The 25,703-nt window shown below is 53.3% G+C and overlaps 1 protein-coding gene across 1 annotated transcript in view; it reads right to left on the bottom strand.

Moving 5' to 3' along the window:
* The window catches only part of LOC130022617 (cadherin-23-like), a 320,780-nt gene extending 298,223 nt beyond the window's left edge, over window positions 1–22,557 (bottom strand). Inside the window, exon 1 of the mRNA XM_056113382.1 lies at window positions 22,474–22,557. The gene's annotated coding sequence lies outside the window, so the exon portion shown is untranslated. The remainder of the gene's footprint in view (window positions 1–22,473) is intronic.
* Between the last annotated feature and the right edge of the window lie 3,146 nt (window positions 22,558–25,703).

Here is a 25,703-nt window from a genome sequence, read left to right as displayed (position 1 = left end):
ATAGCTACCTCAGGAGCATGGGAGGAGTGAGGAAAACGGTTTAGCCCTACCAAGACAACCACAACACAGTAATGAAATGTTTGACCCATCTTATAAGTTGATAATTTTGTACAACCTGTGAGTGATGCTACAAATATAAAGGTTCCCAACTCTGCTTAAGGAGAAAACTACTAGAAATCACCAGAGAGAAAGACGCACATCTCATATGCAGATGTTTCGACATTATCAAAGGGTAATTAGCCCAGGATAGTAACTGAGAAAAAGGAAGGCAGGAAGATAGAAGAATTCTAATTTTCCACCTGTCCAATGACACAGCTTTCAAAGTACAGAACCCAAAAAATGTACAAAACAAGGACAAGAAATAGACAGATCTACAATGAATCTGAAGGAAGCACCAAAAAAACTTTGTCAAAAGCATCCAGGCAACAGATCAGGGAAGGAACTAATACCTCTGCGGGGTGATTCATGCATCTGATCCCATTGACAACCTCTAATCCTGCAGTGGAAGGACAGAATGAATATTCTCCCCGAAGGAAAAAGAAATTTGACCAAAGTGCATCGTGCCGGGCCATAAACCTCCAACATATTTCAGAGAACTGAATTAACTCAAAATATGTCTTAGCGAAGGAGCCTCCAAAACAACCAATAAAAAAAGAAACTTTCAAACTTTGCAAAGAAAGCAACAAAGTTCTTTTTAAAATCCATTAATCAAAGAAGGAACTACAACAGAAATCAGGGGGGAAAAAATTAACCCAACAATAACAAAAGTATACTTAACGGAAAATATATAGCAAGGAGAAAGAGGAGACCTATCTCAAAAGTGGTTTTATTCAGTTATTTATTCAGTTATTTATTTGGGGGGGGTTATTGAGCTGGAGCAATAGCACAGCGGGTATGGCACATGCCTTGCACACAGCCACCCTGGGTTCGATTCCTCCGCCCCTCTCGGAGAGCCCGGCAAGCTACCGAGAGTATCTCGCCTGCACAGCAGAGCCTGGAAAGCTCCCCGTGGCGTATTCGATATACCAAAAACAGTAACAACAAGTCTTACAATAGAGACGTTACTGGACCCACTCGAGCAAATCAATGACCAATGGGTGGACAGTGCTCCAGTGTCCAGTTTGTTGTGAGGGGGCCGTGCTTGGGGCTTACTCCTGGCTCTGTGCTCGAGGGTCACTGGGAGCAGGGCTTGGGGGATCATATGGGATGATGGGAGGGAACCCTGTCCTCTCTCTCTGTTCTCTCCAACGGAGGATTAAGAAGTAAAGTAGGCCAGAGAGAGAGTTCAAAGGGCTGGCACACAGGCTTCGCCTGCTGGGGCCCCAGGTTTGATCCCCAGCTGGTCCCCCACCCACCACTTCAGCAACCCCCAGCACAGAGCCAGAAGAGGCCAGTGAGCATCCCCGAGTCCCGCTCCCACCCACACCCCATCCCAAAGTAAACAGGACTGTACGACAGCTCAGAGGGCTGCAGTGTGAGCACTGCAGATGGGTGGGGAGGGCTGAGCCTGAGCCCCAGCATCTCCAGGTCTGAGAGCACCAGCAGGAGCACCCCACAGCACGTGCCGCTCACGGAAAGAAAGGCAGGAGGGTAAATCCAGGAGAGCAGGAGGAAACGATTTTAGTTCCTTATAAAAACAGAAATGCAACCGAAAACTAAATTCAATAGTTAAAAATCGATGAAACTAAAAGTCGATTCTTGGGAGAGACTAACATAAATCCAATGACTAACAAGATAATCAGTTAGAGCGGAGGCAGATATTGCCAACACATGAATGTGAAAGGAAACCTCCGGGGCCAGAGAGCTAGGACAGTGGTGAAGGACTCGCCTTGCATGCAGCTGACCCAGGTTCGATTCCCGGCACCGCATACTTTTCCCTGAGCACTGCCAGGAATGATCCAGGAACACAGAGTCCGGAGTAAGTCCTGAGTGGCCCCCAAAACCAAAAGAAAAAAAAGCAGGGGGAGAGAAAGAAAATGAAAACGTCACTGTGCAATCTACAGAGGACAAAGATTATGCAGAAAACTCAGGTAGGATGTCCACAACCCAAAGCCACCACCCAGCTGCATACTATAATGCACAAAAGGGGGGGGGGGGTGGGGAGAGAGAGAGAGAGAGAGAGAGAGAGAGAGAGAGAGAGAGAGAGCGCAAAAGATGAAAGGTGCCTGCCACAGGGGCAGACGGGGGCTGGAGGAAGGAACGCTGGTGGTGGGAAATGGACACTGGTGGAGGAATCGGTGTTGGAATACTGTATGACTGAAATCCAATCCCAAACAGCTTTTTGTGACGGTCTATTTCATGGATATTCAATTAAAAAAATAAATAAATGAACCGCAAATATTTACCGGAGCTAGGATATGGTTCAGCAACCAAAGTGCCTTCCTTACAAACGTGAGGACTTGAGTTTGATTCCAGTGCACCATGCATGAGCCAAATGTGATCCTTGGAAGCTTCTGTGATTCCCTAGAACCCCAAGTGATGCTTATCCAAGAACTGAGGCCAGAGTTTGAGCCCCAGAAAGCACATGTGTGAGCGCCACAGTCAGAACCGCCAATGCTGCGCCCAGGTGAAGCCCCCCAGCTGAAGAAGGCGGCCCCCGGCCATTATCACAATCAAGCAAGTGGACAGCCCTGGGTCATCAAAACACCGGGGACATCTTTAATAATGGGGGAAAGGTAGGGGTGGGGGATTAAAAGATAAAAATTTGAAACCTTTGTTCTCTGAAAAGAAAAAGAAAAATCAGGGAGGCATTTATAATTGGGACCAGAGCACACACATTGCATTCAATTTCCCAAGATCCCCAGAAGCAACTCCAGAGCAATGAGCTGAAAACAGCCCCTAATACCATCAGATGTGAGTACCCCCAAAATAAAAAAAAAGAGATACTACTACTATCTTATGTCAATGAATTTGAAATCATACAAAACTGCTTAAAAATCCTTTAAAAAATACAACAAAATTGACACCGAAAAGAAATATCAAATATAAAAAATATTTTAAAGTCTTCCTAAAGAATCAGCCGGGCCGGCAGCTTGCAAGGCAAACACCCTACCACTGTGCTATCACTCCAGCCCAGGTTTGATTCCTCCACCCCTCTCGGAGAGCCCGGCAAGCTACCGAGAGTATCTCGCCCACACGGCAAAGCTTTCCGTGACGTATTGGATATGCCAAACACAGTAACAACAAGTCTCACAATGGAGATGTTACTGGGCCCACTCAAGCAAACTGATGAACAACGGGAGGACAGTGCAAACTGAAGAATCAAAACTATAATTTAAAAAAAAAAACCTTTCCGACTAAGAAATCTATACTCACATGACTATGATATTCTAAACATTAAAACAACTAAGAAAAAATGGCACAAAACATGTCCAAATTCCTGTAGACAAATAGAAAAGAAGAACCAGTTTCCCATTTATATTGTGAGCTCAGCAATAATGACACTATAATCTGACTAGAGCAAGGAAGGAAAATCACAGGTCAATTCTATTTCATGAGCACAGACGAAAAAATCTTAAGCAGAATATTAACAATCCACAGACCCATTGAAAAAGAAAAATTTTGATAGCTACTCTAACAACAGATAAGGGATTATGAAACCACAAAGGATAAAAAAGAGTAATCCATTGTGACAAAGTTGGATTTCTTTCCCTAGGAATGCAAGGTTAGCTGACTTTCAAAAATCAATCAATACAGTCAACCGCATAATCAAAAGAAAAATTATATGATCATTTCAATAGATACAAGAAAATGCGCTTGGTGAAATTTCATATACAGTTATGATTTGAGAAAGTTCTTAGCAAAAAGGAAGTAGGGGAGACCAATACTAGTCTCAAGAGCTAATGAATGAAACTATTTCCTTAAAATCAGGAACAATATGGTATGCCTACTATTACTTCCATAACCACTCAAGACCGCATTGGATATTCTAGCCAGAGCAATTAGGCAAGAACTTTTCCATTTAAAATTAAAATAAAAAAAGTAAAATCATCTCCATGCACAGATGGCATAATCTTATATGTAGAAAACTCTAAAGACATCATTAAAAAAAACAACCATTATGGCTAATAAATTCAGCAAACTTCCAGGAAACAAAATAAACACCCCCAAAAAGGTTAATCTGTATATACTAACATTAAATATTCCAAATTGAATATTAGAAAACTCCATGACATCAGTTTTAAAATGAATAAAATATTTAAGAGAGAAACTGCACACTGAAAACTGTAAAACATTACTGAAGGAAATTAAAGAGACAAAAATGGGTGGAAAGCCATGCCATACTATGGATTAGAAGATTTAATATTGTTGAGGTACTCTCCTACCCAAGGTGACAATCAGATTTAATGCAATCCCAAGCAGAAGCACAATCCTTTTTTTCCCGCACAGAAACAGAAAAACCCATCCTAAAGATATAGCACTGTCCCCCCGTTGTTCATTGATTTGCTCTAGCGGGCACTAGTAACATCTCACAACAAATTGTGAGACTTGCTGTTACTGTTTTTGGCATATTGAATACGTCACGGGTAGCCTGCCAGGCTTTGCCATGCGGGCAAGATACTCTCGATAGCTTGCCAAGACATTGCCTATAAAACATTTACAGGGTTAAGAAAGGCATTTCACAAGAACAGGACGGTTGACCAACAGGAATTAAAGAACAATACTGACATTCTTGATATCAGTCTGTGGTTTAAGGAGTAGCCTTCTGAAGAGCCCAGATAACCTGTTCTCTCGCCCATCTGTCCCATGACTACCCTTTTTTGCCTCTGCCCCAAAGCTATGAGGAACAAAGTTTAATCTCAACGTATACAAATGCTATTGAATTTACAATAAAGCAGCTTCAGCTTTTGCTCCCTATGCTCTAATCCTGCTGCCTGTCTCTTTCTTCCACTCTTGCACCCTCTCCCTGTTACCCACGTTGACTAGTCCCATGGGACGGGACAGGTGGCACCCAACGTGGGGCAGGGCACAAGGGACCCCTGCGACGAGCACTGGCTACAATCCCAGGAGTCACGAAGACGTCAGGAAAGGTAAGTGGTGGATCTTTTTTTAACCTATGTCAGAAAGGGCCTAGGTGGTCGAAGAACTGACCGATCAAAGAACTCTTTCTCTTCTCTCCCACTCATGGCATGTCTCTCTTCCATTGATTTCATTTGTGTCCTGCCACAAGATTTTTTTTTTAGTCTATCTGGGTTTGGGTTTTTTTAAATTTTTTTTTATTAGTGAAACACCATGAGGTATAGTTATAGACTTATAAATTTTTGTGCTTGGGTTTCTGTCATACAATGATCAAGTACCCATCCTTCCACCAGTGCCCATCATCCACCACCACGGGTCCCAGCATCCCTCCCATCCCCCATCCCCCCGTCCCATCCTGCCTCTGTGGCAAGGCATTCCCCCTTGTTCTCTCTCTCTTCTTTTGGGTACTGTGTTTTGCAAGAGAGGCATTGAGTGGCAATCATGTTTGGTCTATAGACTACTTTTAGCATGTCTCTCCCACCCTGGGAGGGTCCTCACAACACCCTTTATTTGGTGCTCTCTTCTCTATCTGAGCTTCCTTTTCACCTAGCACATGTGGCTGGCCTTCAAGTCATGGAGCAAAATTCCTGGTACTAATCTCAGCCATACCTGGGTGTTAGTCTCCCTTTTTGTTGCTTTATGTTCCCCAGATGAATGCAATCTTTCTGTGTCTATCCTGCTCTTTCTGACTCATTTCACTTAACATAATACTTTCCATGTAGTACCACTTGTATGTAAATTTCATAACTTCATCTTTTCTAACAGCTGCATAGTACTCCATTTTGTAAATGTACCAAAGTTTCTTTAACGAGTCGTCTGTTCTCACCTGCCACAAGATTTTCCATTTGTTTTCATATTCTTTTTGATCTCCATCATCTTCATTGTTATTCGTCTCTCTGAACGCTGTTTCTCCTAGGCCAACGACTACTCCCCTGCGGGCACGGGCCGGGCATTAGGGTGCCCACCACTAGACAGGACTCCCGTGAAAGGATAAGGGGGTCACAGCCACGAATCCCAGATATATGGAGCAATAGTACAGCTGGTAGGTCACTGGCCTTGCATGCAGTCGACCCAGGTTCGATCCCTGGCACCACATATGGTCGCCCAGGCCCATCAGAAGTGATCCTTAAGTGTAGAGCCAGGAGGAAATCCTGAGCGTCACTGGGTATGCCCCAAAACAAAAAAAAGAAAATAAATATGGAATCCAAAGGGAACCTGAATAGCCAAAACAACCTTGAAAAAGAACAAAATTGGAGGACTTACATGTTCTGATTTTAAAATCTGTTAGTCAACTACAGTAATCAAAACAGCATGGTACTTCTGCGAGAACAAGAATATAGACCAATTGGGGCTGTGGCGATAGTACAGCAGGTAGGGCATTTGCCTTGCACGCGGCTGACCCAGGTTCGATTCCCAGCTTCCCATATGGTCCCCTGAGCACCGCCAGGAGTAATTCCTGAGTGCAGAGCCAGGAGTGACCCCTGTGCATTGCTGGGTGTGACCCAAAAAGCAAAAAAAAAAAAAAAAGAATATAGACCAACGGAGCAGAACAGATATCCCAGAAGTCACCCCTGTGTGCATATATGTATAATATGCATTTCACAAGAGTCGCAAGCCTTTCAATGGGGAGAGGGCAGTCTTCTCAATAAACACTGCTCATTAGGGGCTGGGGAGAAAGATCAGGGAGCTGAAGTGCAGGCTTGGCATGCAGGAGCCCTGGGGTCCATTTCTAGCACTGCACGATCCCCCCGAGCACTGAGAGACACCCCCTCCCCCAAGCACTGAGCCAGGAGAAGCGCCTGAGCATCACCAGATGTGGCACAAAAACAAAACCAAAAACAACCATGGTTTTGGTGTTTGTGCTGATTAAACAGAACATCCACTGGCAAAAGAATTAAGTTTGGCTTTTGCCAAATACTCGCTACAGAAAATGAAACATGAATCAAAGACCTACAAGTGAAAACTAAAGCTATAAAAGGCTTAGAAGAAAATATAGTGGGAACTCGTCACGGCATGGGGTTTTGCAACGGTTTCTTTATATATATATAAAATATATATATATTTTATATATATAAAATATATATATATATATTTTATTAGTGAAACACCATGAGGTACAGTTGCAGACTTACAAATTTTTGTGCTTGGGTTTCAATTATACAATGATCGAGTACCCATCCTCCACCAGTGCCCATTTTCCACCACCACGGATCCCAGTATCCCTCCCACCCTCCATCCTCCCCATCCCACCCTGCCTCTGTGGCAGGGCATTCCCTTTTGTTTTCTCTCTCCTTTTGGGTGTTGTGGTCTGCAAAAGAGGCACTAAGTGGCAATCATGTTTGGTCCATAGTCTACTTTCAACATGCATCTCCCATCCTGGGAGGATCCTCCAAACGCCCTTTATTTGGGAACAACGGTTTCTTGGCTATGACATCAAAAGCAAACAACAACCCCAAAAACGAATTGGACTTCACAGTCTGCAACTGTTGTTTATCGAGGGACACTATCAGGCGAGTGAAAAAGCAGGTACAGGATGGGAGAAAATACTTGAAAATCATATATCTGATAAATTATTGCTACACAGAATTGTAAATACATAAATCTTACAAGTTAATAATAACAAAAGAGCTCAAAAGACCTCACTGAAAACTAGGTAAAGGACTCGAATAGACATTTCTCCAGAAAAGACATACCAAGGGCCGATGGGGAAACACAGATCAAAATCACAATCAGATCCTACTTCATCCTCCATTAACATGGCTCTTACCACAAAAGTAATAATGACAAATTGTAGTGAATGTGGAGAAATGATAAGTCTTCTGTCTGACTGGTGAGAATATAGGATCGTGGAGCCTCCTCAGAAACCAGAATGATGGGTTCTCAAACAAGTAGATGTGGAATTTCCATGGGATGTGGGAACTCCACTTCCAGCTACGCACTCAAAAATCCTGTAGCAGGGAATGAAGCTGGTTCCCGGAAAGCACGGCTGGTCCATAAATATTCCTAACAGTATAGTCCAGTGGCCGGAAGGTGGGGACAATCCAAATATCCATCAACAAATGAATGGAAAATCAAAGTGTCACGTAGATGTACAACTGAGTGTTATTCAGTCTTCAAAAGCAATGGACTTCTGATACATGCTCCAAAATGAATGGACCCTGAGAACACCAAGCTCCACCAAACCAGACAAACACAAAAGACAAAGACTGTTGGAAGCCTCTTACGTGAAGTGCCCACAGGAATCAAATTCAGAGTCCGGAAATAGAACAGAGGCTTCCACAGATACGGGGAGAAAGAACAGGCAACTGTGGTTTAGAACTGGAGGGACGGAACGCCATGGACCACACAAGTCTTGGATACGCAACGCAGGCGCGCTGCCCCAGCCCCCGGGTAGTCTAAGACTGTTCAATGGGTGCAGAGTTGAGGTGAATTCAAGAGGATGAAAACTTTGGAACCTGATGGGAGTGACAGCTGCAAATGCAAAAATTGTAACCATATTTCACTGGACTTAACAAGTGCTTTAGATGGAAGATTTTGTTATGTATATCTTACACAAATGTGGAAGTAAGGATAGAACAAAAATTCCCTGGTTAGATAAACGACATCTCCAAAAACCGGATGCAAACTAATGAGAACTACTCTAAGCGAAATTAGGATGTTCGCTACAACTGTTTGTATTGAACATTATACTAGGCTCTGTGATTGCAATAAGGCAAGAAAAAAAAAAACATAAGTGTTATAAAGAAGTTATAAAATAGTCTTTATTAATATAAAACATAACAGCATGTGTTAAAGAAACAAAATATTCTATAGCTAAACTGTCAGCTAATAAGCAAATTTAATGAAGGTTATTGTATCAGGTGACTATTTTCAAAAATCAGTTGCAAAAACTGAAAATCAAGTTTACTTCTACACACCAGAAACGAGGGTTTAAAATTGAAAACAATTTTGAAATATGATTTATAATAGTACCCAAACCATAAAACACACAGAAGCTGATCTAATAAAAGAAGTGGAAGGCCTCAACACAAACAAATTTAAAAGGCACTCATGAAAGAAGTTCAGTAAGACCAAGGTAAATGCAGAAATAGTTCCTGCTCCTGGTCTGAAAAGCTTAACATGGTGAAGATTTCAAGTGATGAGATGGAATTCATCAATTGAAACTAGGCAAAGGACTAGTAAGTGGAATTCCCGTGGGATGCAGGAACCCCACCTCCAGCTACAGACTCAAAAATCCTACAGCAGGGAATGAGGTATTCCCCACAGGTATGAGGAGAAAGAACAGGCAACTACCATTTAGAGCTGGGGGCACGGACGCCATGGAAACGTGGCTTTGGGAGGGGAGCCAGTTGTATGTGGGTGTGGGGGCAGGTGGAGGCTTCCAATGTTGTCTCAATCTGCCCTCATGGGGCTTTAGTGGAATTTCAAGATCGGGCTCTAAACTGTATAGGCGGAAATGCAGAACACCCCAAGAAAACAAACGCGCCCAAGAACCAAGCCAGACTGACATTATAGGACGGCAAGCGTCGTTCAGACGGCTGCCTGAGTTACCCCAAAGCCTGCAGTGCTGCAGGCCCCGGTGCTCCCAAGAGAACTGCAGACCCCATAAAAGCAAAACTGACACTCAGAACAGAGTGTGGCAGCCTGACAGGCCAGCACGGGAGAGTGGGCGAGAGGCGGGTCGGCAGGGGCTGAGAGACAGGACAGCGGGTCGAGTGCTGGCCTTGCATGTGGCTGGTGCAGGTTGGTTTCCCTGCATTTCCATCTGATCCCCGAACCCGCCAGGAGTGATCCCTGAGCACAGAGCCAGGAGTGAGCCCTGAGCACTGCCAGATGTGGCCCAAAAGTAAAAAAAAAAAAAAAGTGGGCTATGGTAGAATGTCTTGTTACACACTGAATGCTAGAAAATAAAGGCCCTCCCGTTGATCGTCGATTTGCTCGAGCGGACCCAGTAACGTCTCCATTGGAGACTTTGTTGTTACTGTGTCTGGCATATCGAATACTCTCGGTAGCTTGCCGGGCTCTCCGAGAGGGGCGGAGGAATCGAACTCGGGGCGGCCATGTTGGCCGCTTGTAAGGCAAATGCCCTACCCGCTGTGCTATCGCTGTATAGTGGTGAGTATCCCCGCCTGTCACGCGGGAGACCGGGGTTCGATTCCCCGACGGGGAGAAAATAAAGGAACCAAGTAATATAACACAATGGGATGACTCGCGAATAAGGGGGTCGGGAGGGATCACAGAAAACAGGCAGTGGGGGTCAATTCATGTAAAGCCCAGAATCAGACAAATGGATCAGGGTAGGAGGAAGCTTGAGGGACCAGTGATGGGCAGGTGGCCTGCGACCCATCATTTTATGGTTTGAATGTGGTGACCTTCGTGAGAACAGTCACCCGGTGGCGAGTCAGCTGCACACGGGTGATCTATCCAGGCTCCTGTGTGTCTTCTCCTACCACGTAAAGGTTGGCTAAAGGGGCTCCCAGTTGGTTTGGCATCACTATCAGTGTGACTAACCACTGTTCCTCCCACTCTCGTCTACAGCACAGAGAGAAGCTGTGGCTTAGGGAAAGGGCCCTTCCTCCAGGAAGTCTTCTAGGACTGCCCACCCCCTTCCAGCTCCTTTGAAGTGACACAGCCTTTTAAGGAGGATGACGGGATAGGTATTGGCAACCCACTGGCAGCTGCAAGACTGTGAGTCGCTGAGAATTACTGGAAACTGAGGATAAAGGGGGCATACTAACAAGTCATAGCATTTGTTGAGTGTGTACTACACGGCGGGCACTTTTTCTAAGCATTTGACATCTAATATTTCATTAACCCTCCCAATCCCCCTCTGAGCTAGGTATGTTATTATCCTGATTTTCCAGATGAGAAAACTGAAGAACAGAAAGATTAATTATGCACCCTGAGTCTCCCAGCAGCTCGTGGAGAGTTAGGCCTGGAGCTAGGTGGTACCAGCGCCCAGGGAGAAACGTCCCCCAGGTAAGCAATGAGCACAGCAAGGAGGACACAGCCCGGGGTCTCCCCACATCAGCCAGAGCCCCCCAAGTCCCCCGGAGGGAGCAGAAGCGAGTCTGCAGACGGGTAGGGGAGGGGCTGGAGACTGAGGCTCCACGGCCGGGGGAGCGGGTGGGGACAGCCGATGAGAGGTGGCTCTGGGTCTCTGCTGAGCCTGGGACAAAGGAGCAGGTGAAGGCCAGGGGCAGAGCCAGCCCCCAGAGGGGCTCCTAGCATCTCACCTTGGCCACCCCGGCCCCCCTTGGGCTACCCATAAGCTCCCGGGATGCCTCCCCTCCTCCTTCTACTCTCCGGGGAAAGGCCACCATCGGCCTCTGGACGGCGCCAGGTGTCCCGAGGGGTCCAGGCAGGAGGCTGGCACACAGCCATGAGCCAGCCGGGGGAGGGGCCATCCACTCCCATTCACCAGAGCTCTTCAGAGGTGGAACCATGGAAGACAGGACAGTCCTGACCGGGCCTGGGTCTTCAGAGGCCACCAGGAAAGGCGGGAGAGTGGACAGCTTAAAAGGGTAAGAAGGGTGACCACAGGAAGGGTTTCCCATGGGGCAGGCCACTGCCCACTCAGCAAGCAGCCAGAGCAGAGGGCAGGGCGAGGCCTCGGGCAGGGTTGGGGGTGGGGTCTGGACTTTCTATACACACACACACACACACACACACACACACACCTGGGCACACCAGATACACACGTGCCCAGACACACACACACACACACACACACACACACACACGGGCACACCAGGTACACACGTGCCCAGACACACACACACACACACACACACACACACACACACACACGGGCACACCAGGTACACACGTGCCCAGATACACAGACACAGGGCCACAGGCCTGAGGCACAGAGGGGCCCACGGCACCAAGAACTCGCGCTGGCCAGCCAGAGGGAGAAGCCTGGCCTGCCCCGCCCTGAGTCCCGCCCCCTCTGCCCCTGTCCACACGCCCAGGCCTCACGCCGGCTCCCCCAGAAGCACCAGCTGCAACCAGGTCACCCAGTTAGCAGCTGCCCTCCACTGTATTATTCATGGGCTCCCCACTTCCGGCTCGGGCTCCAGTTTCCAGCAGCCTCAGGCAGGCCCGGCCAGGGCAGCCCCTCGCTCGCCACACGTGCCCAGACACACAGACCGGCCCCCACTCCCACACGAGCGCCTGGGCCTGCGGTCACTGAGGAAGGACAGGGGAAGCACGGCTGGTCAGGCGCTCGGGGCTCCCCGCCCCGCCTCTCTCCCCTCTCCCCTCTGCCTCTCTTCTCTCTGCTCTGCCATGCACATACACACATACACACAAATACACACATACACACATAATATACACACATACACACATATACACACATAACACCTACACCCACATACACACATACACAAACATATACACATACACACAAATACACACATACACACATAATATACACACATACACAAACATACACACATATACACACATAACACCTACACCCACATACACACATACACAAACATACACACATATACACAAATACACACATACACACATAATATACACACATACACAAACATACACACATATACACACATAACACCTACACCCACATACACACATACACAAACATACACACATATACACAAATACACACATACACACATAATACACACACATACACAAACATACACACATATACACACATAACACCTACACCCACATACACACATACACAAACATCCACACATACACACAAATACGCACATACACACATAACATACACACATACACCCACATACGCACACAAACATAACACATATACACAAATACACACATACACACATAATATGCACACATACACAAACACACACATATACACATGTAACACATACAAACATACACAAACATACACACATACACACACCCACATACACATATATACAAACATACACACGCATACATATATACACAAACATACACACATACACATATACACACATACATATAAACACATACACATATATACACATATGCACACATATACAAACATACACACATACACACACACGCGCTCACATGGCTTGCTGCCCATTCTGGCCAGTGAAGGGTGTGGGCTGGGAACGCAGAGGTCATGCACTGACCCTCCCCCTATCATACTGGTAGGAAGAACTGGAGGCCCAGGGCAGAGACAAGGGCGCTCCATGGGGCCAGCTGTCTGGGACAGCCCCGGGGCCTGCCAAAAGCTGTCGGCCACTCCCATGGATGTCCACACATAATGCTGGTGAGTACCACAGTACCACACTTCTGACTGATGCGGTTTAATGAACACAGCACACACCTGACTCTATTAATGCCCCGATCCTCCAAACCATGGAGCCAGCCGTTGCCCCACGGTGGCACACTGCCACTGCCCGGTGCAGCCCCAGGGTCATGCTGGTCCCTTCTGGGCTCAGCTTCCCTCAGAATCGGGGTTCACCTGGTCTCTAAGTGCAGGGCAGAGGGAAGAGCAGAGAAGGTGAAGGAGCCGATGCTAGTCCCACCTTACAGGGAGGTGTCAGGACCAAGCCAGGACGCTGAGGAGAGGCTCGGAGAAGCCCAGGCCTGGCTCACAGGAAGTGCCAGGTGCTTCTCCTGATGCTGGCCTACACCCATGGCAGAGGCCACGACCCAGACACCACAGGGCCCAGCAGCCTGCAGAAGGTTCTGTAGGCTGGAGAGACAGTCAGTGGGTTAGTGCTTGCCTCGCATATGGACCCAAGCACCGGCAGGAGTAACTCCTGAGTGTAGAACCAGGAACTCCTGAGCATCATTGGATATGACCCAAAAAAGAAAAGAGGAGGAGGAGGAGGAAGAGGAGGAAGAGGAGGAGGAGGAGGAGGAGGAGGAGGAGGAGGAGGAGGAGGCGGAGGAACGATGATGACAAAATTAGAAGGTCTCTGATAAGTGAATAGAAGGCCTCAAAGTGCTTCTGATTATCTAAATTATTTGCCAACATTTTGTGTTTCTGAGTTGGTTTCTGGGTAATTGCATGATAGCTGCGGCGCCCCCTTGAGGCGGGGTGAGCATGTGCCCTGGCCACTGTGCCCAGGGACAGGCCCAAATGTCCGCCCTGGTCCCAGTGGGTCACTTCCTAATCACCAAGCAAGGAAGGTCCACACGGCCCTGAGCACTCTGCCCATGGAAAGTCTCCCTGAGCCCCAGGATTCCCTCCAGGGCTCCCTCCCCAAGCCCGGGAGAGGGGAAAGGCGGGCAGATAGGTGTGCTAAGCCCCCCAGGCCCCCGACTCTGGACAGGCCAGACCCTCTCCCCAGAGAGCACAGGCGGCCCAAATGTCCCACCCTGCTGTGACGTCCTCAACTGGCCTGACCACCCTCTTTCCTGCTCAGAAACTCCCAAGTGGACAATGAACTTTATCCTGATCTCACCATGGAAAAAATGCGCAGACCCCACCCCTCCACCCCCGACCCAGGGGTACAGGCATCTGCTTTCAGCGCCACCTTACTTGGGTCTCCGAGGGTGGGGACACTGCATCCCAAGCTCAGCTGAGGGCGAGGGGGTGGGGGGAACAGAGGCTGGAGGGCTTCCAGGGGGCACGAAGCCTCTCTCCTCCAAGCCCCTCCTCTCCCACCCCTGCCAGGCTCACAGGAGTGAATCAGGTTTCCCAGCCTCCAAGCTGCCCCGTCAGCCACCCGAGCTTCTCTCTTTAGCATGACCCACTCCCTGGGCTTCCTGAGGGCCCCAGGAGCACGTGTATTTATGGTCTAACTGTCAACCAGCCCAATTAGGTAGTCAGCAGTCATATGGCCACTGAACACTTGAAATGTGCCATGACCAAATTAGGAAGAGCTGTGAGAACTAAAATTACACTGGCGTCTAATGACTAGGAACAAAAATCAGGGCTGGGGGGTGAGGAAGACCTCACTGACGGGCCACAGAGATGGTTCAAATGGTAGCGCACTACTCAGCATGTAGGGAGAGCACCCTCTCAGCGTGTAAGACCCCAAGCCTGAGCGCTGGTATTGCATGATGCCCGCCCTGCCCACAGCACTGCTGCGTGTAGCCCTTATGGGCGTCCAAACACCACCCGGCTGACTCAGGCCTGGGCCTTTAGACAAGCTTCAATTTGGGGCTCTGGAGTTTCCCCAAGTCCCCTGCTCACTGCTAGGGTTGGCCTCGATATTAAAAACTCAATCATTTCTGGGGCAGGAGAGACAGTCCAGTGGGTAAGGCACTATGTTCCCCGGGGACCACCAGGAATGATCCCTGAACACAGAGCCACAAGTAAGCCCTGAGCATTGCCAAAACAAAAACAAAAAACCACTCAATCATTTTTATAGTGACTGTATATTGAAATGGTCATTTGGATATACTGGGTCAGATAAGATAGGCTATTACCCACTTCTAACTGGCTAGATTTATCTAGTTACCCAAATAACTTCTAACTAGAAGATTTAAAACTACAGCCATGGTTGGCTTTGATTTTTTGTTTGGTTGGTTGGTTTTGTTTTGGGGCCACACCCAGCGAAGTTCAGTGGTTATTTCTGGCTCTGTGCTCAGGAACCATTACCAGTGGAGTTCAGGGGACCATATGGGGTGCTGGGGATTGAACCCAGACCTCCCCCATGGGATGCCACATCAGCCACGTGCAAAGCAAACACCCTCCCTGCTGTCCTATGGCTCTGCCCAGTTTGCTTTGATTCTATGTCCAGTGGGCAGCAAAGCCGCAGACTCTCAGCATGAACGCCCCACAAACGAACAGAGACTGCCCCAGAGATGCTCAGTACCCCAATGAGCGACTAAGTGGGCTTAAGGGAGGTTCTGGGGGGACAGCAGAGTGGGTGAGGCACTGGCCTTGCCCACGACAGACCCGGGTTCCATCTCTGACACCCCACAGGCTCCCTCACCCTGCGCCCCGCCAGGAGGGAGCCCTGAGTGCAGAGCCAGGTCGAACCCCCGAGCATCGCCAGGTGTTGACCCACAAAGCAAAAAAATAAATGGCTGAATGAAAGGCCTCCGCAGAAGTGGGCCTGGGACCCTAAAACACAGAGGAGGGGGAGTCTGGCCCCGCTGCCCCGCTGCCCACCCACACTGCCCCTATGCTAAGACTGGCCTCGAGCACTGAGCTCCACAGAGAGGCAGAGAGCGGCCTGGCTCAGAGGTCTGTGACCACTGGGCCCGTGAAGGTGTCATCTGCTCTCCCGGAACCCTGGGGAACAGCAGCCCCCTGCAGGGGTGTGGGCATGCGGGCCAGGGGTGAGGAGGGCTTCAGGTCCTACCTGGGACAGAACGAGGGGGCTTGGGCCCTGGCCAGGGAGAGAGAGAAGCAGTGCAGAGAAAGAGGGGGTCCAGGGAGGGCGCCCGCAACCCGCACTCCTTGGGGACAGAACCAGTGACTCGAATGGGCCCCTGAGACCTGGTCCCAGCCACCTCCTTGGCTTCCTCCCTCTTCCCTCCCTCGCCCTCTCTCCTCTCCTCCCTCCCTCCCTCCCTCGCTTCCCCTGTCTCCCAAATTACAGGCTTCTTCAGAAACAGACACAATCAAGGTGGTGCGCGGGGCCCTTGTCACAAATGGCATCTCGGCCCTCTCCAGATGGAGCGTGGCCTTTCGGAAAAGGCTGGGGTGCTCCAGCCTGATGGGGAAGAGGCGTCTCGGGGAGGCCCCCACCCCGGGGTGAATGCGGGTGCTGGCTCTGGGCGGCGGGCGCTGGGGGGAGCGGGACTCTGCCCTTGACTGAGCAGTCCTCCGACTTTCCTAGTCTAGCCAGAGGCCTGGACCATGCCCTGTTCCAGATGCCAGGGCCTCAGTTTCCCCTCTTCAAAGGGTGGTTCACCATCTCCAAGATCCTTCCAGCTTTTGGAGCACAGGCCGCAAACGCAGATGTCTAAGGGAGCTGGGGAGTAGTGACGGGTCCAGGTGACAGATTGGCTGGAAGGGCTGGGCACCTGCCTTGCGCGTGGAAGCCCCAGAGTCACCAAGTGTAGCCCCGGTGGCCTGCAAACACCACTGCATGTGGCCCCCGCACAAGGGTCTAAGCAGAGCTGCCTCTGGCGTGGAGCTGGAGCCATGAGCTGTCTGGCAGGGCTGGTGGCCCCGAGTATCCCTGGAGTGGCCCCAAGCTGCAGAGGCCCCAAACCAAGGGAACCATCTGAAAGGGAGGCGCGCGAGCAAAGTCGCTGTAACCCCAGGCTCCAGAGTGACGCCCGGATGCAGGCCTCTGGGGAGAGGCCCGAGGGCCCCTGACAAGGACCCAGGGTGATCACATCCTCTAAAACTCGCCCTTTCCTCTAAAGTGCCTCCATCTGGCCATGTGGCTGAGCCTCTCCACCAGAGGGTCTTCAGGCAGGTAAATAAAGGGTGCAGGTGAGCCCCAAGCAAAACTGCCCCCCGCAAACACACAGCCGGCATCGCCAGATCTAGCCCTCTAAATGCCAGAAAGCCAGATTTTTGCAGTGTAGGCATGTCGAGATCGTTAAAACTCCCATACGAAGGGGGACATTTCACCGCCTTGCGAGAATACGACGTGCCCAGCCCAAGCGGACGCCAACCCGGCTAAAAATAAAAGCTACTACATTTTGCATGTGGAGTGTGTGCCAGGCGCGGCCCAAAAGGCTTTCCATTTCCTCTTGCTCACGCTGAGAGCAAGCCGGCAGAGCAATCAGGCCACAAACACCCCTGCCATTTCACAGACGAGAACACCGAGGCAAGGAGACTGGATGCCAGGCCTCAGGCTGGAGAGCTCAGCGGGGGAAGGACAGAATCTCAAAGCTCTGCCTGCAGCCTTTGCGAAAGCACAGTGGAGGCTGGCTGACACTTCTCAGTGGTCCACCCACCCACCCTAAGCCAGTGGTCATCAACCAAGGTGCACAGACTGGGCTGGGCCACAGGCCTCCCAAGGCACAACCCCCAGGAACCTGCCACGAACCGTGGAGCTGCTGTGTCCCCCACCCCCAGGCCCCTGCCCCTGGGGCAGGCTCAGACTTCTGCTCCTCCAGACACAGCGGCCAGGACTCTCCAGGACTCGCGATGCCTGCCCAGGTGAGCGCCCAGAGCACAGACCTTAACCAGACCGCTGTGCAGAGCCGGGCACACCCCTGGGCAGAGCCAGATTAAATTTCACAGTGAAAGACTAGAAAGCGGTCTGCATGGGGCTGCTTCTTAAATACGCCAAGTTTCTCACTGACACCCCGGAGTCAATAGTTAGGACCAATAAGCATTTTCTACCCCAGGGAATTCAATAAAGTTAATTTCATATTGAACCAAAATAAATATGGCCCCTAAATGGTCTGATGTGTCTGAATTGACTCTTCTGCATGGTCACTCACCACTATCGGAGCTATTCAGAGGCAGGAGAGGAATTTCCAACCCCCCGAGAGCCGTCATTATGGCCTGGAGTCACCATTCTTCTCGCTTCCCTGATGGCTAGGTTTTGCCTTCAGTTGCCCATTTTCTGCAGGGCCCTGTGCTCAGGCCTCCACAGCGCCAGCACCCCTGCCGCCCCTCTTTTGGCCCAGCTTCACTCCACACCTGCTCCCGCCTCTCCAGACGCTGAGTTCGAGGCCTTACCCTCACACATGTACACTGGGAACCCAGGATATGGCAACGTGGGCATCTGCACCCAGCCCAAAGCACCCAACCTGAATAGTTCAAACGGGCTCTAGGCACACCAAGTGACTGGTAGAGTAACGATCGGTTAGCAAGGAGGCGAGAGAAGACCCTGGGACAATCACTGGACAATGGCCCATTCAGACCACGCACAGCGACTGGGCACTGAGTCAGCCGGAGAGGCGCCTGCAGTGCAGGAAGCAGGAGTCTGAGCTGGTACAAGGCTCCTTGTCTCTGAGGGGCCGGCAGCAGGGAGGGGAGAATGCACAGGCTGGGGAGACACCGCCCTGGCGGGCAGCCCAAGCTTCAGTGGGGGCCCCCGGAGCAGTAACACCCACATCCACGCATGAAGCTAGGGACAGAAAAACTCAAGTCCTACTTCCAATCTACCGAAGGCGAAATCTCCTGTTCTGAAATAAGCATCCATCGGGGCCCGTCTCATGAATGACCTTGCCCAGCTATGAATGAACAAGCCGGACTGCCCCAGTGCCAAGAAAACTCTTATCAGGCTTCAAAATAAAAACATTTACTTAAAAAAAAAAACACTATAATTGGCTTTGAAATGAGTTCAAAGACAATCCAGTCCCTCTGAAAGGGCAGCTTTATCACCCGCTGCATTTCTTCAACCTGCAAGAGCAGGAAAATCGTTCTTTGAGCCAAGTGGCCTGGTGCTTGTGGCCGAAGACCCATTTTCCCACGAGCATCCCTGTCCCTCAGGCCCGGCCATGCTAAGGCCCGGCTCCCCGTGCCACCCTGCAGCCCTGCCTGGTCTCCCTCTTCCAGGCGGGTGAGAGGCTGAAACGCGGTGGACAGGGCTGGGGTACATGAACCAAACCGTGACCTTCGACTTGTCACACCCTGCCCCTGACCTCGGCCACCCTGATGCTCCCAAGTCCCTCAGATGCTGCCCACCAGCCCAGGCATTTTTAGGGTCACCTTCATTCCCCCTCACAGCTGGCACCTTGCCTGGGCAGCACCCTCTTGCCCTGGGGGTAGAGGCCTGGGGGGGGGGGGCAGGGGAGCAGGATGTGAGTCTCAGAGCCCAGAGGGAGCCTGGTCAGGATCCCCCCTCAGCCCAAGGAGGGGAGCTGCAGACACCGCGCAGTGTCATAGATGAGTCATGCCGCCCTCGGAGAGGGACAGCTCAAGTCGAGGACGGTCACTCAGTGCTGTCCTTGAAGGACAGGTGTGACCCAGCCCCAGGCGTCCTGCAGGCTGAGCACAGAACCCGGCTCCTGAAACCCCGGCCCTTCACCTGACAGACACGCAGCACATGCACAAGGCTCCATCTGCACAGGAAGCAGAAAGTGAGATGCTGCTCCCCTTGGCATGAACCCCCTCCCCACCCCCGAAAACAAGGGGACACTAGTGAGCCCAGCACAGGAGGGCCCCGGGGGCCTGATGGTGAAGCCGGAGCCCAGTGCTGCTCTCCCTGTCCAAGGACAGACGTGTCAGCCTCCTTCCCTAAGCTCCCTGCCCCTTCCTCCTGCATGCGGAGACTGCGGGAGGCTCGTTCCCTGCAAGGGAACAGGGACCAAATCTTCTCAAATGTTCCCGAAAACTCTAATCACTCAAGGATCGTGTCTGGTATCGGAGCTATTCGAGAGTTGTGGGGCGCAGAGCTGGCCTCCCAACCCAGCACCCGGGGCACGAGCGCCCACATGCCCAGTCACTGGGCCTGCAGCTCTCAGCCTGTGTGCCCGCTCACCAGGACTTCCGAGGGAAGGAGATTAAACAGAAAGCACAGAGAAACGAACCCCAAATGGGGAGTACGCGCAGAAGCTGGGCTGTGGCTTCCAAGGCTGCTTTGGGGGACCCGCAGGCCCTTTGGTAAGCAGGTGTGGCTGGGAGTCAGTTCCCAGCTGAGACCAGGGGCCAGCTCGGGGGGTCCCACACTCTTCCACCTGCCATTCAGACGGGTCACTTGTGTAGTGCCCTCTTTCCAGCCCGTGGGCAAAACCCAGCCAAGCAGCCCTAATTCTAAGGGAACCAACCCTCCCAGAGCCTCCTCCACAGGGTGACCACAGAGCCTCCACCCCACCCGCGCTGACCGCAATGCACCTAACCCTGCAACAGGAACCAAACCTTCCAGCCCGGACCCCCGACTAGCACCCAACCAACAGCTCAGCCCCTCGCTCCTGAGCTCAACTAGGGGCCTCAAGTCATCTGCAGCTTCTCTCTCTCTCTCTCTCTCTCTCTCTCTCTCTCTCTCCCCCTCCTTCCCTCCCTCTCCCTCTCCTTCTCTCTCTCTCTCACCCTCTCCCTCTCCTTCTCTCTCTCTCTCACACACACACACAACCACACACACGCACACACAGCCACACACGCGCGCGCACACACACGCCCTTCTGTGCCTCTTCCGCTTGTTTAAAAATCCACACGCGACAGATTGCAAAGAAGCTCAAAGGCTTCGGTGTGAGGCGCAAAGTACTAGTGGGGGGAAAAATACAGCAGGCAACGCGTTGCGAACGACTGGGGCGCGGAGGGGCGTGTTGCTCCCCGGGAAGGGGCCGCTTCCCCGCCCAGACCGGGTGCCGACAGCACCAGACCTGGCTGGGGGTTCGGGGTCGCGCTGCACGCGGAGGCAGCGGCTCGGGGTACGGGCGGCTCCGGGAAAGCCCGGGAGCCCGAGAGGTGGCCGGCCCGTGCGGCCGCGGCCGGGGGACACCAGAGCTCCGCGCGCGCGCGCCCGGGTCCGACCCGCAGAAACCAGGAGCGCAGCGCGGGGCCCCGGGGACCGCCCGCACCTCCCGCGCCCGGCCGCCGGGACGTCTCCCCCAAGCTGGATCCGAGGGGCGCCTGCAAGAGTCCCCCGGGGTCTCTCGCCGGCACTAAGAGGCGACGAGAGAAGGGGGCGAGCTACGTGACTTCGGGGGCCGCCACCCCAGCACCGCTGGGGGTACGCCCCACCCCGCCCCCGCCGCCCACAAGGGATCGAGGGCGCAGCGGGGGACCGGATGGGTCCCCAGGCGCCCCTTCACCCCGAATTCCTCCCCAGCCCGGGCCCAGCGCGCGGATCTGGAGGGCTCCGGGGCGCGGAGACGCGAGCGCGTCCAAACCCGGGTGCGGGAAGCGGGTGCCCGTCTCCTCCCAAGGCCCCCGCGCCGGGAATTCGAGTTCCCGGGACCCAAAGTTGCCGCGCGTCGGGTCGCGCGGGCGCGGGGCGCGGACGCGGGATGCCGACCCGGGGCCCGGGTGGACGCAGGCCCCGATGCCCGCGCCGGGAACAAGTGGTCCGGCGGCGGCGACCCCACGGTCCCAACTTTCCCGCCGCGGGGAGGGAAGGGCGGCGCGCGGCTCCGGGTACCGTGTGCGTGCGCCTCGGGCTTCGCTCTCCGCCGAGCCGCCGGCTCCGGGCTCCCCTGGGCCGCTGCTCGCTCGCTTCCCCGCCGCAACTCGCAGGGGCGCGCGGGGGGCTCGGGCGAGGCGCGCCCCGCGCGGCCCGCGGCCCCGGCTCCAGCGCGCCGCGTGCCCCGCGCCGCTCAGCGCCCGGCCGCCGTCGGACGCGCCTCCGCGCCCCGCATCGCGCCCGCACTCCCGCCGCCGCTCAAGTCCGCGATCAACTTTCCCCGCGTCCCCGCCCGCGCGGCCCCGCCGCCCAGTCCCCGCCTCCTGACGCTCCCCGCTCGCCTCCCGCCGCGCCCGGCCCCGCCGCGCGCACGGCCGGCCCCGCCGCCCCCCGCGCCCCGCGCCCCGCGCCGGCCCCGCGGGCGCGGGCATGAATATTTCAGGGCTGGCGGAGCTGCCCTCGCCGATGTCATGGCACCGGCTGCTGTGGCAACTCCGCGATCCCCCCACGGGGCCCCGACGGAGCCGCCCAAGCGGCCCCAGTGCGCGCGGCAGCCGCGCCCCGCCGGGCTCACCTGCGTGCCCGCGGGCGGAGGGGCGCCGGGAGGGCCGGGGTCCCCGCCGTGCCCGGGCCGAGCGGGGGAATCGCGCCAGCGGGCGGGCGGGCGGGCGGGCGCTCGGCCTGGGTGAGCCTGCGCCATCTGTTGGCTTTAAGCGCCCCCTCTCTGCACCCGGGGTCCTGGAGCGCCGCGCGGGGGAGCGCCGCCAGCCCTGCGCGCCCTGCCGCCCCCCTCCCCATTGCCTTGGCCCGCACGCGAGCTCAGGACGCCCCCAGGGCTTAAAAATGAGTGAGCCCCAGGGCTAGCAGGCTGCACTTGCACCCGGGCTTCCCGGGCCCCATCCTCGGCCTCCCATCTGGTCCCCCACCCCGAGGACCACCAGGAGTAAGTCTTGAGTGCAAAGCCGGGAGTGACACCCCTGAGCGTTTCTGGGTGTGACCTCCAGAAACAAAGGAATAACCGGGATTGGAAGAGGCCTCTGAGGCCATAATCCCCGTAGGGGACCTTGGGCATCCCCCGGAGTGATGGACTTGCCCCCCCCCCCTTTTTTTTTGCACACCTCTAGGGGTAGGGAGGAGCCTTCGCGGGCATTAAGGATCACTTCCTGACCTTGATCTTTCTCCCCCCCCCCCCCCACCCAGCTAAACATCCTGGATTCCTTTGAACTATTTCTCACAGGACAAGATTTCTCGACTTGTCGCTGTTCCCACCCGCCCATCGGCAGATTGATGGCAGCCATGGGGCCAGTCTTCCGGGCCTCTGCTCCTTCTATCTGCTGCATAGCCTTTTCCGGTAGGTCATTTTCCTGGTTTCGCAGGATAAACCAGGCCTGCTAGAGAGAAAACAGGCTTCAGGGATGACGTGAGTGACATCGCCAGCGTGTTGGGGTCCCTTAGTGAGCCCAGACTCTTCCGGATTCCCACGTTGCCCCCATGGGCTATCAAGTTACCAGGCTCTGATGGGGCTCGGTCTGCAGATGGGGAACCAGGCATTTGTCAGTGGGGCCTCGGAGTGTCGGAACAGTGCCTGTGTCCTTGTGGAAGCAGGAGCTAAAAAAATTTTTGAACACTATGTGGGGTGTCCTGGTGGTCACCTGGTTGGGCCTTTCTCCGAAGAGTGGAGGCTTCACAGACAGTGGCCGGGTCACAGCTGAGAAGTGAGAATCTCATCATCTTCTGTATCCTGGGGAAAACGAGGACCCAGCAGGAAGCAACTGAGGACAAGGGGACATAAGCACGATCAACTACTATGTGCCAGGACTTTGTCAGGCCAGGGATCAGCAAACCACTGTCTTGAGCTCCAATCCAGCCAGCCATCCCCTTTGGAAATGAAGTCATAGTGATATAGCGGGAGTGGAAGGACAGAGTGCCAGGAGAATTAATTAATCCCATTGGTCAGTTTCAGCCTCACCCAGGGAGAAGGTATCCAATCAAAATAGAAAATGAGAGGCTGGAGTGATAGCACAACGGCAAGGCATCTGCCTTGCACGCGGCCAACCCGGGTTCGATTCCCAGCATCCCATATGGTCCCCCGAGCACCACCAGGAGTAATTCCTGAGTGCATGAGCCAGGAGTAACCCCTGGGCATTGCCGGGTGTGACCCAAAAAGGAAAAAAAGGATAAGCAAAATGGAAAATGGGATGGCTGGGTTGCGAGATGGCAGCAGATAAAAGGAAGTTTCCCCCACTTCTCTCTCTCTCTCTCTCTCTCTCTCTCTCTCTCTCTCTCTCTCTCTTTCTCTCTCATCCAGCACAGTGGCTGGGGACAATGTGAGGGGCCCACATTTCACTCGAGCGAGCACATAGCACTTGCAACCTCACAGAGAGGCAGGCAGCAAACCATGGGGTGTGGCAATAGAGACAGTGACCCAGCCCAGACTGGTCCCCAGCCTAGAAAGGAAGCAGGGATGGGAGCCATTGCAGGATCTTTCTCGGATGGCTAGAAACACAGGCCCCCAGGTGGAGAGACAGCGTGCAGGCCCAGAGGCGCGCACAGGCCTCCCCACAGTGGGGAGATCCTGGAGCTTTCATTTTCAAAAGGAGCCATACCCAGCTATTTCCCGCAGCTGTAGCTCCCAAGGATGCTGGCCCTGGCCTGCTCAGGGACCACCACGGCTCCCTGTGGCAGTGCTGGGGATCCAATTCACACGTGTGAGGCAGGTGCTGTGCCGTGTCAGCTAGCGGAGCCTGGGAGAGTTGGGATCCCAAAGATGAAGAACTGGACTGCAGTCCAGCCAAAGGCAGGCTGAGGGCGGCATGCGTGGGGGACCCTACTTGGCCTCTGACCACTGCCCCAGTGCCCCCAAAACTCCAGCCCTCCCAGGATCTGTCTGGGGTCAATCTCTGAGTAATGGTCTCCTCCCCCGCTGGGTTCCTCTCTCTCAGCCACTTCAGGGCTGCCCCACCAATCAACTCGACCTTCACCCACCTCATGAAACACTTCCCCAGGGCGGGAGAGACAGTACAGTGGGCACGGCTCTGACCTTGCATGCAGCCGACCCCAGTTCGATCCCCGGCACCCCTTGTGGTCCCCCAAGCACCGCCAGGAGTGATCCCTGAGCGTGGAGCCAGGAGAAAGCCCTGAACATCATCGGACCTGGTTCCCAGACACATAAAAACATCTTTTCGAGGTTTCTACAGAAGCAGCCGCATCTCTGCAGAAGGTTCCAGGCACGTTCAGTTGGACAGATAAGAGACACATTTGATCCCGGGATCCAAGAAGGCCAGTATGTGTCTTTGCTCCTTCCTCTAAAGAGCATCTCAAGAGAAGTCCTCTGTGTGCAGATGACACCCGGACGCGTGTCACGCCCTTGGGCCTCAGAGAAGCTTGTCCAGCCGGGGATTTGGAGACAGAAGCCAACTAGAAGGGGGATCTGATCACATGCCAGGCTGGTGCCAGGCTGGCAGTGGAGGAGGGACATCCAGAAGGGTGCCCCCCAGGCAGCCCCCCGAGAAGACTCTGCGGAATCCATCGGATGGGACCCCTGGAACAGAGCCTTAGAAGGGGCGGGGTCTGTGAGAAAAGACCCGGCCAGAGTAGTCCAGGGGCTGTAAGTGGGCAGAGCCACGGGGCAGCCAGCCAATCAGAGGCAGACTCCAGGCACGGCGGCAGGAGGGCTGCCCAGAACCCCGGGGCAGAGGTGAGGCCTGAATCTCCCGGGAGGAGTCCCGGGGACAACCTGGAATGCCACCTGGAATCCAGGAGTCAGTCCTGCTGCAGGTGGAAGGCCTGGCGGGAAAGCATGAT

The sequence above is a fragment of the Sorex fumeus genome, unplaced genomic scaffold (assembly GCF_029834395.1).
Source record: "Sorex fumeus unplaced genomic scaffold, SorFum_2.1 ptg000020l, whole genome shotgun sequence".
NCBI lineage: Eukaryota > Metazoa > Chordata > Mammalia > Eulipotyphla > Soricidae > Sorex > Sorex fumeus.
The sequence above is the reverse complement of the archived record's forward strand: the minus strand, read 5'-3'. Positions and strand labels throughout refer to the sequence as shown.